The following is a 14534-nucleotide window of genomic DNA, read 5'->3' on the forward strand; positions in this document are numbered from 1 at the left end:
GGCCAAAGCTTCTAGAAAAGCATTTCTGTACAGCACCACTTTGTGCACAGTGTAAACAGAAGAACACAGATGATAAACCTGGCTAAAAAGTAGACAAATGTTCCAACTATCCTGCTACCAGAGGAAAAAACAGATTTGGATTTTCTCTTCAGAAAATCTGAAAGCAAACGCCCTGCTTCACTTACACTTAACAGTAAGGTTGAAAGGAAAAGAAGAATATAGAGTTTTTCTGACGTCACAAAAGAATCTATCCTTCATATACATTTTGGTAAAATCTCATTTCGGAAATTAACTAAAACTAGATCTGTTTCATTAGAATCACAAAACTAGGTCTGTTTTCGAGAATTCAGTCCAAATAATTCAGTCCAAATACCTGTTGTGTTCCATCCATGCTGATTATCAAAAGAGCAACAATTCTGAGTCAGCAGTTTGACGACCCCACCATTCACTTACAGAACAGTTATGCCTGCATCCATTTTAAATGCCTTTCAGAAACATGTTTTTTGGTCAAAAGTCCTTATCTCATGCAAGCAGAAATCTAGGCACGTGACCTTCGTCATGCATACATTTACTACAAAGAGGCTTTTCCCCCCTTCATGTAAAAGGCACACCAACAGCTGCATTTTCAACAAAAACCCTGATAAAACCTTATAGATTATGTCCTGATCATTTTCCCCCTTTTTTTAAAATAATGCCATAATGAAAAATCTGTTCTCCTTTTTGTGCTTGAAATATCTTTCAAGTAAATGCAAAAGCAACAACTGAAGTTAACCTGTATGCCTGCAAGGCAGCCTGACAACCACTTGTTGATCGGTGCACTTTCACTTTTGAATCTGCTCCCTGCGTTGCTGATAAACACCCTCTTGTAAGGCATACAGGAAAGCACATTCTGTCAATAACAGGACAGGCTATATTAAGTGTCGTTAAAGGCAAAAAGAGACTAAACGACAAAAGAAAAATGTTTTGACTTAGCTCTTACAGTTGCAAAAACCTTCTAAGATTAAACACACCATTTTTTCTTCTAAGATCCCAGGCAAGGCTACTCCACCCAGGGCAAGTTACTGCACAAACAAAATTTGTGCTGTTGCTATTTCTCCCTGGGGAATGCATGTTCCCCCTCATGGGGACGCGCCCATAAAGACAATGGGGTAACAAAATCTAAACCACCTAATGGGTAAGAATCTGTAGTCACTGTTTAGTCAACTTAACACACAAGAATGTACACACCATACATGTGCTCATAAAACAACACATCATCATCATCATCTGAATTATCTTTTCTGATATCCTGTCTTCTGCCAGCCTTTGGACTAACACAGCTAACTACTTCTCTCAACACTATTTTTAACCACTGCACTAGTAACAACCTTTGGCTGCTAAGCTACTGCTACTTCAGCAACAGCTGTTGAACAGGACTTCGTTCACACTGCTTGCTGATCCAGAGAGAAGTAGCAACCACTTCAGCACAGCACCTCCATACTTCTATTCCAGCGAAGAAAATCAGATTCCCTGCTTAAAATGAGCATGCTAATTTTGGAGAGAGGATTTTTGGGGGAAAGGTACAAGTGGTATAGACGTAAATGTGGTGCATTTGGCATCCAACTCTCAAGGATTTTAAGACTGAAATCAAGTTATTTTGGGTAATGCTTTGGAAAAATCCTTAGATAGCTTCATCTTAACTTGCTTACATAACTAAAAAACTGGCTCATGGCACCCAAAACCAACATATCATTTTACTAACTACAGTTAATATTTCCTGTTTTTATTTTAATGAATCAGTTAGTTTTAAACAAAAAACACATCATCATAAATATATCTAGAACATTTGGAGTTTATAATTAATTAGATTCTATACGTGGAAAATGATAAATTTGTTATAATTTTCCATGTTTAGAATGAAGTAATTTAAAATTAATCCCCCCACAATGGTGGCGATGGGCAACTAGCCTAAGCCCTGCCCCTTCCCCCCTTCCTATGGCCTGAACCCCCTAGTGCCTGCCTCCCTGCCTGTTCCCATGTTGAAGCGCGGGGGGAGGGGAGGGGGAAGAAGAGGGGGAAATCTTGTTTTGGATTTGAGTAAATATGGTATGTAAATTAGGGCTGCGCAAAATTTTGCTGGCTGTTTCGTTTTGACACTGTTTCGACCTCAAAACGAAATAAGTGCAGTCAAAACATTTTGAAAGTTTCTAAGTGTTTCGAGTTTTGAAGCTGAAGCTGGGGCTTGCCTGCAGGAAAACAGAAAGTAAGGAGAGGGAGGGGGAAGAGGAGGGAAGGGCTGCTCTGACATTGGCCCCCTACACAGTCAGCGACTCTGATCCTTCGCTGAGGTCCCTTCCAATCCCAGTGCTCTGAGGGAGGGATGGAAAAACAGCATAAATGGCAGCATTGTTTGAACAGGCCTGCTTTCTACCTTGGGGCCAGTTACTGAGCTATCTTCCAGAAGCTCAGAAGTGTTAGACAACAAAGGCTACTACTACCACTGATTTGATTTCCTACTTGTGGGATTCTACAATACCTTTTGCTTTCTTTCTAGACTTTTATTTTATTATTATATTGTATTCTTTTCAATTTCATAATTATATTGGATATTATAATATAGAATTTATATAGGAAGGCACATGCATTTATATATTTTTATAAAGACAAGACGCTATGAAACACACCATGAAGTGTGCTGGAAAGGCAGCTGGCAAGCCTTCAGGGAGGGGTGGAAGAGGGGGATAGAGGGACACAGCCCTAATTTACATACCATATTTACCCAAATCCAAAACAAGATTTCCCCCTCTTCTTCCCCCTCCCCTCCCCCCGCGCTTCAACATGGGAACAGACAGGGAGGCAGGCACTAGGGGGTTCAGACCATAGGAAGGGGGGAAGGGGCAGGGCTTAGGCTAGTGTAAGTCGTTCCTCTCCACCCCCCCAAACCAAGACGCTGCCTCTTTGCTATAAAAAGGCAGGCATACAGGCAGCAAGGAGAGGGGAGCAGTGCCAGTGTCACTGCCTGTGCCCAAGTCTGCATCCCCTCCAAGACCACGAGCCATAACCCCCACCCACCACCACCATGACAACAAGCAGCAGCACCAGCATGACAGTCTCCTCCACCCCCATTTCACTTCCCAGCCTGAGCCTTCCAGTGCCAGAGGAAGATCTGGAGGTGGAACTGGATCCGAGTGCTCTAGCAAGAGAAATTCTGGGGACGGAGGGGAAATCAGCTGAGTTTGTGCTCCATACCCATCGAGTTTCCCCTAGAGCCAGGTTCTCCCTCCCCAAAAGGCACTTCAGAGGCGGCCGAGGTAGAGGTTGTGGAGGCAAGTGACTCGGCTGAGTCTGTTCCTCCTTTTGCTGTGCCTCTTCCTGCTGAGGAGGGGGAAACTGTAGCATCCACAGGTGCACCTGCACCACAAAAGCGAGCGGGTAATGTGGCCTGGGATAATTTTGAGCTGACAGATGATCCCACATACGCTACCTGCCTGCACTTCTGAGCCAAAACCAGCTGGGGAAGGGAACAAGACACATGAGCACCACAGGGATGCCAATGCATCTCCACAGGCACCAGCCCCTTGCCTTTGCTCCTCCTCAGCCTGGCACTAGTGGGAGCATGCCCAAAGGGAAGTCCCCCTCTCACTCCAAAGCCCCCATCCCCCCCCAAAGCAGAGACAGGCCACCCTAGAACAGTAAGGGAAAGGCAGATGAAGAAGTGGGTGTATTGCAAGGGCCAGCAAGATCACCTAGGGCGCTGGAGAGATGCTTGCTGTGGATGGCCAGTCCTTCTCCTTAGTTGAGTGGCAAGGGTTCAGGCAGCTCATGGCACTCATGGCCCATCCTACCAAGTGCCCACACACACCACCTTCAGCAGGATGGCGGTGCCCTCCCTGTATGAGGCATGTAGGGAATACTTGAGGGACAAGCTGCACAAGGCAGGTCTGTAGGTGGCTGTACACTTCACCTTGGATATCTGGAGTAGCCAGGGTGGAGATCATGCCTACCGCTCACTCCCAGGGTACTGGTGTGACCAGTCAGGCCATTGGTGGGTTCTCCTTCAAGCCGAGGCAATGGACAAGTCCCACACGGCAACAGAGATCATAGAGGCCATGAAATGCTTGGTGCAGGGGGAAGCTCATTGGGCAAGGCAAGCTCACCCATGGGTTATTGGTCACCAACAATGGAGCCAATATGGTCTAGGCGTGCCATGATGCCAACTTTGTTGGCATTTGCTGTGTGGCACACAAGTTCCATCTTGTAGTCAGGGATGCCTCATCACCAGAAGTCAACTTCCTACAGCCCAAAACACACTGAATGGACCCAGGCCATGCCATGACAAGACGCACAAAACCTGCCAACAGTAACTCCGATATGAAGACACTGTCACAATACAATACCATCAGGGCACCAAGTGCCCTCTCAGACTCACAGAACCCCTACTCTGGGTTCTACTCCAACTTTTAGCAAATCTCTGGCTCCTGGACCTCCTGGTCCCACTCAAATACTATCCCTATCTTTAGACCTTCTTTGGTCTCACACTCTCTCACCCCTGGGTGGTGCTCCTGGCTCACACTCCCAGCCCCCCTCTGGGTCCTGGGCTCATGGATCTGCTGATCCCCATATTCTAGGATCCTGAACTCCCTGCTGGGCCCTACTCTCAGCCACGCTTGGGCTGCTGGCACTCAGTAGACAAGTCTCAAAGCTAAACCACCAGTGCAAATTAATAATAAACACCTGTGTCTTCTGGCAGGGACTCCAACCTTCTCTGGGTTATAACATAAAACCAAGGCCATCTGCCCATATAACAATCCCCTCTGTCCCAGGCACCTTCCCTTGCTCCCAGCATGGCAGAGCTGCAGTCTATTCAGGAGCCCTGCTGCTAGGAGCTTCTCACTTCATGGCTTTCAGAGCTGGACTGCCTGACTAGCTCAGGTCCAGGGGTTTATATAGCTCAAGTAAAGCTTGCTATTGAATAGGCACATCCCAAATTAACCGCCTTTGCTACCTGTAAGGTGCCTCAAAGTCTGCTTGCTCCCGTAAAGGGAACACCTGGAATTTATGAAGCTTTATTTTTTTGTTTTTCTTTTTAATCAAAATTTGGGCCAAAAAACACTTAATTTAAGTTGAACATGTACCTTTTAAAGATTACACTAATTTAAGAATAACTGAAGGCTTATTTTTCTGATCAAATAAATTTTCTAGAGCAAAATATAGTGGTTTTATCTACTGATGGACGTTACATGACAACAGTACCAAATTCATATTCACGTTATGGGTGTAATCAAAGGAGGGAGGTTGATTTTAAAACCACAGTAATTTAAATCAACCATGTTAACTATGATAAATATCAGTATGCAGGAAACTAATTTAAATTATCAATTTTAATCTTGCTTTGCTTTTCTTTTTATTTTCTTAAAGAAAAACTAATTCTCATTGCTGGACAACTTTAAAAACATTTGGCTAGCACCCAAATATGGCATTTATACTAAACTTGACATTTTTTCCCCAACAGGATGCACTATATACACACATCTTCAAGTAGCCACCTAACAACATAATTATTCAGATACTTAAATTTTACGTTTATTGTATTAGAAAATTATAAAGTGATACTTCTCTTTTTTTAAGAAATATGATCATTTTTAACTTTTGATGCATGTCAAGTTCTACTGAAGTCCATTATTGCTCAAAATAAAAATGCAAAGATCTTTTTAAAATTGGTTTTATTAAACAAAACTATATTGTATGTGTTGGACAAATGAAGTAGGCTTATCAAAACATTTTGTAATTAAAAGCCCTTCATCTTTTCAAGACAGAAGTACTGTAGGTATTGAATTGAACTGATTTTCTCTGGTTATGCTCAAGATTTTAGAATTAACAGGTCTCATCTTCACACATTTAAATGCTTTTTAAGAGATTCGCAGAGAAAAAACAAGCTTTCCTGCCGGTTTCAACTCCTAAATTCACTTCTTAACTTTGAATTACCTACAAAGAAAATATTCTTAATACCTGTAGAAGAGCTTATTCTCCAAAGCTAGTTCAGTGCTTCAACAAAACCTAGTTCCAGATGCTTAGCTAGCAATTATCGATTTACCAGTTTAAGTTCCTTGAAAACTTGGGCAGCAAGCACATACCACTGATTTTTTTTTTAATTTAAATTCTTCTACCAAAATATCGTACCTTTAGGTCTCATCTCAGGTTATCCTTATACATTTTCATTAGCATTAATTTTAAAAAGAAAAATTCATGTAATTTTTAAATATTCCAAATTAAATGAAAAATTGGATTTTTTTATTGTTAAATTTTATTCACCTTAAATCAAAGTGTTGCTTTGGAAGGTACCAAATCTAGAGGACACAGAATATAACCCCTAAATTAGTGGCTCTCAACTTCTCTAGACTTAAGGTACCCTATGGAAAATACTCATTCTTAATGTTCACCTTTTTTTTTTTAAACTATGGAAGAATAAAAGAGAGTAGGTTTTCGTTGCAAAGAACTCAAACAGACCACAACTCAGAACGTTTTTAACACTATGAGGCATTTTTAAACATGCTTTGGAACTGGGGGCAGGGGAGAGGTGCTTTAATTAGAGCAGCTCCAAGAGCTACTCTAAAAGCACCCCCAACATCTTGTGTAACAGCTGAGTTAAAGTGCCCCCACTGCCACTTTGAAGTACAGGGGCACTGTTACACAAGATATGGAGGCTGGCTGTAGCACAGCAATTACCACATTCCAGCAGACTCCATGATTAATCGAATCTGCTCCAACACGCTGTAGTTACAGCGCTTCAGAGCAGCCTCCCGGCTTCTGTATAGACACCCATAGATTCCAATTTATCTTGTACATCAAGTTTCACACTTAATAGTGCTAATATTTAAATGCACAGCAGGGGTCCACAGCACCCTGACTGAGAATCACTGCTGTAAGCCCATTCTGACAAATACCAGTTATGTGCCTGGATTTCAATAAAAGAGAAAGCAAAGTAAGAATTCTCCACATGTTGACGTTAGGGACTAACATTTACATGCACAACTATCCCTTCTCCTTTTCTTTGGATGTAAAACTGGCAAAGACATATTGCATGATAAAAAGCAAGACTCTCATAACATTTTAATACATTTAAGAGATTAGTCCTTGGTAAAGTTGATAGCAAAAATACCAACTTTACTCCTTAGCAGCATGACACGCATTTGTTCTTACTGTATACCAAGTTATATACATTTGCAGATTAACATCTTGTTCTGTGACATTCTTGTCAGCACTTCCATCTGATTTAGAACATATGGAACACAGCACTGGAAACTAAATCCGGACCACACTCACGTGAGATAACAAATACAAGTCCCTATTTAAAAGATCAAATAATGAAGCTTACTCAAACATTGTAATATAAAATGTATTCAAGTAAACCAACACAAATCTCCCTATAATCATACTGCCCTTTTTGTGAAAGTTTTAGTTTGCAAAATAATCCGTCTTTATCTCCGACTGTATGACATGAACTTTAGGATGAAAACTTGTCTCAATTAAAAAACTCTGCCTCTGCTCATGAGGACTTACAGCCACCAAACACAAAATGCCTTTTCTTTAATAGCTGCATAGTGATTTTAAATACATTACAAAAACTGTTGCTGAAACACAACTCTAAGAAAACTAGATTTTCTAAGTAACTTGTTGGGGATTTGATTTGCAAAGGCTCCTGACAGACATTACACTTAAAATACAATTAACCGGTTAATCAAGTCTTAAGTGACTGGGCTAGCCATTCATTCAGTGAACGGCATGATAAAACAAGAAATAAAAATCATTAAGGTATTACAAGCAGTCCTCGACTTACAAAGTTTCAAGTTACAGCATTTATAAATTGACACCCTGTTCCGAATTTCTGACGTCAGTTTCAACTTTACAACACTTGATCCAATGCAATGCCATGCCAGCAAACAAGGTTTGCTGCGCTGCACGTCTCCCTGGAGAACAGAACATCTGTCCAAACTTCCTTGGACACTTTAAGAAAGCAGACAAGACTCCAGAAAAACCTGCAGCCAAGACTCCTGAGAAGACTCCAGCCAAAAACCCTTCAAAAAGTCCAACCAAGAGCCCTTCAAAAAAGTCCTAAGTCACCTCAAAGAAGACTTTCCAAATCAATATGATTGCTATTTACAATATAAATACATTAATGTAGCTATATTACTCACCTATCATTGACTGAGTACAAAACTCTCGGTTATTTTTGGTGAAAATAGGGTAATCGGGCCTTGGATCAGGAACCAATTAAGGCTGTGCAAAATTTTGCTGGCTGTTTTGTTTCAACACTGTTTTGACTCATCCTGAGCTTGGAACAGCGAAATCGAAACAAGATGAAGGGGTTTGAAACCATCTCGAAACAAAATGAGGCTAGTTGAAATGTTCTGAAAGTTTCAAAACATTCCGAGTTTCAAACCAGCCAGCAGCCAGGTAGTAGAGATGGGAGAACCAGGGCCGTGCTCCTAGCCGCTCCGCAACCCCATGTGATTCAGTCAGGCATGGAGCACAGCCCCAGCTCTCACCGTCTCCCACGGCCAGGCTGCAGAAAGCCGACTGCAGTGCAAGGGGGGGAAAGGGGGGGAGGCAACTCGACCCACCTGGGCTCAGTTCCCTCCCCAGCCCTATGATAGTGCTGAGGATGGGGAGGGGAACTGAGCCCAGCTAGGCTGAGTTGCCTTCCCCAGCACTAGCGTAGGACTCGGGAGGGAAACTGAGCAACTGGGCTCAGTTCCCTTCCCCAGCTCCCCAGTCCCGGGCGGCAGCACCTGCCTTCCCTCTCTCATCTGGCAGGCAGATTGGGGGCCCACAACCCCAGGAGGACTGGCACAGCCCCCACAGCCCTCCTGGGTTGCGGGCCCCTGATCTGCCTGCCAGATGAGAGGCTTTTTTAAGCTTCCCCATTACAGCCTAGGGGCGAAACATCAAAACAGCGTAACTATTTTGACAGAAGGAAACGGAACAGCAGTTTCGAATCAAAACAAAATTCGAAACAAAATGCTGTTCTGTCAAAACCTCAAAACACAAGTAGAGACGGAATGATGCCATTTCATACAGCCCTAGAACCAATCCCCCATTTATAACATTGTTTCCTATGGCAAAACTCAGTTCCAAGTTACAACATGTCAACTTAAGACGCGGTTTTCAGGAACCAGTTGTGTGTCGTAGGTGTGAGGACTGCCTGTACACAAGATCTGTGTAATAACAACTTTGGGGCTGATTCCAATCACAGCTTTAACTGAACGTGTGCCCAGTACTCCCAGCCTTTAGAGCACACTGGAGCCCTTCAAGACTCCCATGTGCTCCAGAGCCTGAGAGCACTGATCAGCTGATTGGCAGCTCACAGCCAGGGGAGCACACACAACCCTCAGATCTGATGCACTCCCCCCACCTTGGAGCCCTAATTAGCTACTCAGAGCTCCCAGCTACAGGAGTGCATGGAGCCTTGGGCTTCCAGCCACAGAAGTACATGGTGTACTCCCCCATAGGCTCCTCTGCACTCCTGTGGCCGGGAGCCCTGATCACCTGACCAGGGCTCCCAGCTGTGGGAATGCAGAGCCAAGGACTCCCCTACCCTCCTCTGACTAAGAGCTCATGCCAGCTGACTGGGGCTCCCAGCCAAGGGAGTGTATGGAGCCAAGCTTGCTACTTGCCAGAGCAGGGGAAACCCAGGATCATGATCCTGCTGTTCCCATGCACTAGTAATATGGTGCACTGGGATCTCATGCTGGATCCCACAATTGCACTTCCTGACATACATGAATGGAGTGGCAGGAAGCATGACTGTTGGGACTGTGCATCAGATCCCACTGCATCTTTATCGTCTTTCAAGGGCCAAAGAAACTTTCCAAATCTGTAGAGAAAATAAAAAAGGAAGAATATACAAACCTAAAACACGCACATACAACATGCTTCAACAAGCCTTTAATGTTGAGAAGTTATTAATTGGCCTAAGAATTGGCCTGAGGGCTCTGTTACATATTCAAGTTAAAGTTGGACAGAAACCAGCTATAGAGTTGCTGCACACTTTCAAGCACTAACTTTGTAGCGAGTTGGCTCTTTTTATAGCTAGATAGTCATTTGTATCATGATAATTAAGATGTGGGTGGTCTAAATTTATTGTAAGATTAACTAGTTAAGTGTGTGATAATTACTTTGCACATGTGGCTGATCTAAAATTTACTGCACAGTTAATATAACGTAACACATAATGGGGCCTAAGTGAAAGCAAAACAGACAAAGCAAGCATCATATGATTTTATGAAAAGCAATGCCTCATGTTTATTTCTAAAATACCATTATGAACATAGCCCTTAGCCCTGGTTTTAGATTCTTCTACAAAAATTTCACACTTATTTTTGGAGCTACATTAGAGACCAAAAATGCCTGTATAATGTTGCCCTGGAAACAATCTAGTACCCAAATAACACTCTGAAACATACCAAGCAGCAGTCCTAGATGAAAACTCTTTTAATTGAACTGTCAACCAAACTAGAAACAAGCAACAAACTGGCCCTTTAAAATGAGATGCAATGCACATGCTATTACATTGGCCTAAAATAGGGGTGTCAAGCATACAGAGCTGCTCTATCCAGCCCACTTGGCTACCTGTGGGCCACTGGAAGTTGAGGGGTGTGGTGGGGAGGTAGCCTTCAGAAATTGGGAGGGTTGGTGGGTGGGAGGGTCTGCTGCAGAATCTGAGGCCCATGAGCCTCAGTAGACATGGTGATCAGCAGCAAGAGGGAAAATAAAGGCTGGTATAGGCCTAGTCCCACTCCAAGTGCTTCACCTGCCACCAAAGCAGCCCTACACCTCCTCAGCCAATGGTCCTGACATTGCCATGTGCTACATACACCATGCCAAGCGGGAGCTGGAGTTGGTGCATATCCCTGTGCATTGCCACCACAGTAGAAGCCACAGAGTGACAGCAGCGGCTTTAACACAGGGCACGCTGCATGCAATGGGAACTGGAGCTGCGGCTGCTGCAAGAACCAGCCCATGCCCCAGGCTAGATTGCTTACAAGGAGCCCTGTGGTCTGGATCCAGCCCAGGGCAAGAGGCAAGCTTGATACCCCTATTCTAGAAACAATAAATTTTGTCTACTAGAATCCTGTTACCTTCATACAACTGTGGGGTTTTTTTACTAAACTTGTGTCATTTTCTCTCTGTTCTTCTCTTGAGATGTACAATGAATTCAGGCCACTGACAAATTTGAAAAAGAAAGCATGGCAGGGTCTGAGGCATGATCCCACAACCAAGCATCAGATCCCAACATGCCATACTGCCAATGCACTAGCAATCTTCACTACTATGACTGGGAGTCTTGTCACTTGATCGAAGTTCCCAGAACTAAGAGTGCACCACGCTCTCCTTTGGTTGAAACCTCCAATCACCTGATGGGACTCCCAGCTGCAGGAGGAGAGCCTCATTAGTGATCAGAGCTCCCAGCTGTAGGGGAGAGGCATGGGGGAAGGGCACCATGCACTCCTGTGGCTAGCAGCTCTGCCAACTGCTCTGGAAACTCATTGTGCTCTCTACTGGTAGCCCCAGCCAGCTAATCCGTGCTTCCAGCCTCTGGAGCACATAGGAGCATGCTCCGGAGGCTGGGAGAACTGGCTGCACATTCAGTTAAAGGCATGATAGAAACTGATCACAAAATGTGTAATAACTTTGTCACTTATTCCTGGTTTTATCATGCCATTAACTGAATGAACATGTGGCCGGGTCACTACTTACAACACGATTAACCAGCTAATCACGTCTTAAGTGTAACATGTCAGCAGCTCTACTGTCTAGCACTTCTACTAACAGTAGATTCTATGTTCAACCTCAACATAGTATTAAAATGTTAGTCACCACTACAGCACCGTATCAGATCAGCTGTGAATTACATGAAAGAGACCTACTGACTGCCTCCAGATTTCATTTCCCGACACACAGCAGCTCAACAAATCAGGACACCAGCTTGTAGATCCTGCTATACAGGAAAGACTCCTGGGTAGGGCAGGCATGCTTTTGTGATGCATTTTTGAACAACAAATTGGTGTTGTTATGGGTACTGGCACAAGAAGGAGCAAATATAAGGGGAAGGAGGCACAAAGCTAACTGAATGAAAAGTCTGTGAGTTCTGTATATTAATGAGACTGTAATTGCTCTAAACACATATTTGCAGATACATTCAGTCTCTGCTTTAATTGAATAAAAGTCCGTGTTTAAAGAATCTTAAGACTGTACAGTCAAATATTCAAATGTTACGTAATATCTAAATTAAGGTTCCCTTGAATTCATCTCTTTGTGCATGTGCATGAAATATTTCATTGCAGGATCACACTTTTTTGAAAACATCTTTTTGTCTTTCAATGCACTGAAATGGCCAGTGCTCTTTTAATGGATAGCTATGTAGCTTTTTTGTTTGTTTGTTTAAACTGTCATCATTCATTATGCAGATCATACCTCATACTGTTCAAACTCAACAGCAAATACAAAACTGATTGTGTCCACATGGGCTTTTCTGTAGCACTCCTCATCTTAACACCTTTATTCATTAGCATTCAAGTATGTTTTTATATTACCCCAATGAGGTGAAGTGGTGGCACTGTATGTCCTTAACTTTTCTCTGCTTTAGTTCCCAATTCTTTAAGGACAAAACTGTCAAGTGTTCACTTGCCAGGTAACCAAATTGAGATATTTAGGGCCTGCCTTTTCAAAGGATTCCTCATCTTTATAGCATTATGTATTCAAAGCATGACTCTTACTTCAGCTACAGCTCTCATATGCAATACTGCTAAACTCTCAGGCCCAGATGTCTTAAGCTAGACACCAAGAAAACAAGGACCATATGGTAGTCTCCTCTGAAAATATTAGTTTGAATTACTCGCCACACTTTACATAGGAACTCTAGGGCAGAGAACGAATGGGAATCCAATTATCCTGGATGACAATCCTCTGCTTTAACCACTAGAATAAGCTTCTGAAAACATCCTCTGCTTCATTCACTTCACATTTTCCTGAACTTAGGAGAAAAATGGCAAGGTCCTACAGACAATATCCTAACTTATTATACAACCCTGATTCAGTCCCCGATCACTACTTTAGCCATGACCTTGATAAGGGGGCAGAGGGAAGAGGCAGCCCTCGGTCAGATGGAGGGGACCACCAGCATGAACTTCATGTTCTTTAAGGACAGCATAAGAGAGTATTATTTCTACTATTATGTAAGACTCCTGAAATTAAGGTTGCACAGTTAACCTCAATTCTGGTATTTCCCAACTCCCCATATTTAACTCTGTAATCTTAGCAGTCATATTTTCCCCTTCCTTGTATTTCCTTATCTTTAAACAAAAAAAAAACAACTGTGGGGTGGAAGCTAAAAAAATCCATCATGCTAAAACAAGAGTGATCTCTCTTCTTCCTCCACACACCACCTCACAGGAAAACCTTTAGATCACCGGTGATCAGCCTCCGGTCTGTAGAGCCACATCACCTGGCCCACAAGGATCCTCACACCCAGAAATTTGGTGTCAGAGAAGCAGTGGCAATGCTGCCACCACACTCCCTTGCTACCAGATTTTCAAGCCCTACTGCTAGATGATGGGGCTCAGTGCACCAGATCAGGCCCAATCCAGAATACATGGGGCATTCATACATGTGCGCTGGGGGGGCAGGGCACTTTAATCAGAGCAGTCCCAAGAGATGCTCTAAAGCACCCAGAGCATCTTGTGCATCAGTGTCCCTCTACTTCAAAATGGCAGTGGGAGCACTTTAACTAAAGTTTGAACAAGTACCCCTGCTGCCATTTTGAAGTGCAGAGATGCTGATGCACGAGACGCTGGAGGCTGTTTTTCAGCCCATCAGAGAAGCCTCCCTGCTCATGTATAGGCACCTGTGGAGTCAGGACCCTGTGCCAGATTATACCCAGGTACTGAACCCATGTTGGATCAGGCCCATGGACCAATCCCATGCACCAGGGCTGGCCTGCAAACCAACCCCACACCAGTCATTTGACTTGCAGAAAGGTTGGGCACCACTGATTTAGATTTATAGCAAAGATCCATTATAATTAGTTACCCCTCTCGGATCACTTAAGTCTGTCATTCTCTTTGTGGCTCAGCCACTAAGAAACACAGCATTCATTTTGCTAGTAGGTGTTACTGACTGCAAAGCCTTGTGGAAGAATCCAGAGTTTTATCTGAGGCTCTGAAAAGAAATATGCACTAGCACAAGAGTTCCCACGCCTTGGCACACAAGCACTGACAGCACAAACTTGATGACCTACCCCTTCACTTCACACAATTTCAGAGGTGGTATATGCACTAGTAAACTTCAGGAGCCGCTGCCCTGCTATTTCCAGACCAGTGTTTCTCCCCACATATTGTTCATAGACTTCTCTTACCACTTTAAAAGCCAATGAGGAAGTGTCTACTTTGAACTGCTTACGAAGGAAGTGCAATAGACAGATGACATTATCAGGAGGGGCAGGGGAAGGAATAAACCCTGCAAAGACTCAAAAGATTTGTGTCTGGGGGTTTTTTGGG

At 43.4% G+C, this 14534-nt stretch overlaps 1 protein-coding gene across 5 annotated transcripts in view; it reads right to left on the bottom strand.

The window, feature by feature from the left end:
- MTMR3 (myotubularin related protein 3) overlaps nt 1-14534 on the bottom strand; it is a 188146-nt gene that overhangs the window by 138190 nt on the left and 35422 nt on the right. Inside the window, exon 1 of one of the 5 annotated variants that reach the window (XM_019539283.1) lies at nt 374-558. The exons of the other annotated variants lie outside the window; for them this stretch is intronic. The gene's annotated coding sequence lies outside the window, so the exon portion shown is untranslated. Of the gene's footprint in view, nt 1-373; nt 559-14534 lie in introns of those variants that run through there. 5 annotated transcript variants of the gene reach the window in all.

This window comes from Crocodylus porosus, unplaced genomic scaffold, assembly GCF_001723895.1.
Source record: "Crocodylus porosus isolate Cpor-Errol unplaced genomic scaffold, CroPor_comp1, whole genome shotgun sequence".
In the NCBI taxonomy this organism is placed as follows: Eukaryota; Metazoa; Chordata; order Crocodylia; family Crocodylidae; genus Crocodylus; species Crocodylus porosus.